Here is a 3,629-nt window from a genome sequence, read left to right on the forward strand (position 1 = left end):
AGGGAAAAGAAGTGTAATGTGGCAGCTGTGTTCCCCAGTGCCTGTGTCAGGAACAATCAGGCTATGGTGCAGCCTGCCTCACCAAGCAGGAAAGTTGAATATTTGGGAGATGACAGCACCTAGATGCAGTTTGACAGTGAAGCTTAACTCTGGACCAGCAATCCCAATGCTGTGGCCATAATCCAGAGTAACTCTTATTTTTCTTCAGTTTCTTGAGGTTCATTTTTTCCCAATTTCATTTTTTATTACTAACGGGTTATTTTATGTACACTCCAAATGTTGCTTCTTCCCAGTCCCCTCCAATCTTGCTGTTCAGACGTATTAGGGTATTCAGGGCTTGCTGTGGTAGGAGAGCTGGATTCTGATGGTGCCAAATTGCATTGGTGTCTGTTGATTATGTTCTTGCTCTTGCCTTTGTCCTTTGATTATCTCCGGTGTTAACTGGGCTGGGTGTCCAAGTTTGGAGCAGACCTCCTTTGAGGCAGGTTGAACTGTGTGTTCAGGTTAGAGCAGGTCTCCTAGGAGGAGGCAGAGCTGGGTTTCTGATTTGAGCTGGCTTCCTGTGCTCTTGGTTAGAGCTGGTGTCCTGTGTCCCTGGTTAAGGTAGACCTCCTGGGAGACAGGTAGGCCTGTGAGGTCAGGAATCAGTCATGTTGATCTGCCCTAGGTGCAGACTGAGGTGCTAACCAGAAAGGTGATGGAGCTCTGGCAGGGCAGGTCATATCCCATGCCTGCTGAGCTCCATGGGGTTTCCAGCTTGTGTGGATATGGGGGGAAGGGTTCTTACCTGTGTCTCAGGTTAGAGCAGATTCCCTGGGAGACTGGCAGGGCTGTGGGGACAGGTAGCAGGCATGCTGTTCTGCCACAGGTACAGGTATAGGTACAGACTGGCAGAGTCACCCTTTGATCAATGTAGTAGGACCAGTGATGGCCTGGGTGGGAATTGTCCCTCCTACCTGATATCACCAAAACCTACTGGATTGAAAATCCCTAGATACCTGGTGAGAAGGAGATTTGTGAACCTGCATTCTGGTTCCCATTGTTGATCCAGCCTTGACAGCTCCAGAGAATGTTTCTATTGATGCCATCTTTTTTTGGAGGCCGCAGATCCAAAATGCTATGCTTAGTCTACAAAGCCTTCAGCTAGGCTCATGGGATGTCTGTGGATAGCTCCATGCCATCAAAGTCCACTACAACTGCTGAACAGTAGTCATACATCATGTGGCCATGCAGATTTTTCCTGGTTAAAATTGGACACTACCTGAAACATTGACTGAGCACAGAGAAACCTAAAGGGACCTAGATGTTCCATATCTTCCTTTTCAACTGGTTCCTGCAAGATGAAGCAGGCATATTCCTGTGACCAGACTTACTCCTGTGAAAGAATGCTCTTAAGCTAGAGTATATCTGTCAATGATTAGAGGGTAAAGAGAGTACCTAAGAGATATCTATTTGGCTAGTACCAACGGGAGGAGACCAGGATCTCAGTGCCATCAGAGTCATAGATATGATTCAACTATTCTCTACTCCAAGGACTTCTAGATAAAGGAGAATTTTGATATCCAAAGCTACTTGAAAGAGCAGGTCAACCAGGATCTGCCTAAGAAGCTGTTGGCTGAGCCTGAAAGGACAGGCTCATGGGTTTTGACCCGAGGCTCTAAACTAGCAAGAACACAACACCCTCAACTGGAGTTATGAAACTTGCAGGCTTGTAGAAAATATGCGCAATTTGACTTTAACTAATAGGCAAGTGCCAGAAGTCCAGGCAACAGACTTTATACTCTATGATAAAGGATGTGTGTATAGTTTATACATCTATGCTGTTTTTACTTCCCATTTGTCTTTATAGGCTTTCGTCTAATACAAGTTGCAAAAATGGTCCACATAATAGGAACATCTGCAAGAAGTCATTTTTCTTATCTTTAAAAATATAAGCCAGTTCGGAGGTTCCTTAGAAAGTTGGACACAGTACTACCCGAGGACTCAGCAATGCCACTCCTGGGCATATACGCAGAAGATGCTCCAACTTGTATAAAGGACACACGCTCCACTATGTTCATAGCAGCCTTATTTATAATAGCCAGAAGCTGGAAAGAACCCAGATGCCGGTCAACAGAGGAATGGATACAGAAAATGTTGTACATTTACACAATGGAGTACTACTACTCAGCAATATAAAAGGATGAATTTATGAAATTCCTAGGCAAATGGATGTATCTGGAAGATATCATCCTAAATGAGGTAACCCAGTCACAAAAGAAGACATATGATACACACTCACTGATAAGTGGGTATTAGCCCAGAAGCTTAGATTACCCAAGGTACAATTCACTCATTAAGAAGGAAGACCAAAGTGTGGATACTTTGATCCTTCTTAGAAGGGGGAACAAAACACCCATGGAAGGAGTTACAGAGACAAAGTATGGAGTAGAGACTGAAGAATTGACTATCCAGAAACTGCCCCACCTGGGGATTCCCCCCATATACAATCACCAAAGCCATACATTGTTGTGGATGCCAACAAGAGCTTGCTGATAGGAGCCTGATATAGCTGTCTCCTGAGAGGCTCTGCCAGTGCCTGACACATACAGAGGTGGATGCTCTCAGCCATCCATGAGACTGAGCATAGGGTCCCCAATGAAGTAGGTAGGGAAAAGCCCCAAGGAACTGAAAGGATTAGCAGCCCAAAGGAGGAACAACAATATGAACTAACCAGTAACCCCAGAGCTCCCAGGGAATTAACCACCAACCAAAGAGTACACATGGTGGGACTCATGGCTGCAGCTGCATATGTAGCAAAGGATGGCCTAGTTGGATATCAACTGGAGAAGATGACCTTGGTCCTGTGAAGGCCCTATGCCACAGTGTGGGGAAATGCCAGGGCCAGGAAACAGGAGTGAGTGGGTTGGCAAACAGTGGGAGGGAGGAGGGGACGGAGGAGCTTAGGTTTTTTTGTTTGTTTGTTTTTGTTTTGTTGTTTTGTTTTGCTTTGTTTTGAGGGAAAACCAGCAATGAGGATAACATTTGAAAGGTAAATAAATAAAATATCCAATAAAAACTAATAATGGGGAAATAAAAACATAACCCAGTTTGGTAATGCACACCTTTAATCCCAGCACTCTAGAGGTAGAGGCTGGCTAATCTCTGGAAGGTTTCAATTGGCCTGCCCTGGTCTACATAGCAAATGTTAGGTCAAACAGGACCATATAATGGGACCCTATATCAAAAACCAAAAACAAAACTAAAAAACAAACAAACAAAAAAACCAGGGCATAGCAAACTGCTAAGTACAGAAGGTTAGGACTATTTGTCCCACACACACATGCAGGAGCTTCATTCTCCACTGAAGTTGACTCCATGCTGATTCCCCTGTTAGTGCCTTTACCCTCCCACCTGACTGGAGCCATGAGTTATAAAGCACTTGTGTAAGCACATTCAGTTTAAAACAGCTGAAATTTTTCCTCCTCCTCCTCCTGCTCCTCCTGCTCCTCCTGCTCCTCCTGCTCCTCCTGCTCCTCCTCCTCCTCTTCTTCTTTTTCTTCTTCTTCTTCTTCTTCTTCTTCTTCTTCTTCTTCTTCTTCTTCTTCTTCTTCTTCTTCTTCTTCTTCTTCTTCTTCTTTTTCTTCTTC

This window comes from Mus caroli, chromosome X (assembly GCF_900094665.2).
Source record: "Mus caroli chromosome X, CAROLI_EIJ_v1.1, whole genome shotgun sequence".
Lineage (NCBI taxonomy): Eukaryota > Metazoa > Chordata > Mammalia > Rodentia > Muridae > Mus > Mus caroli.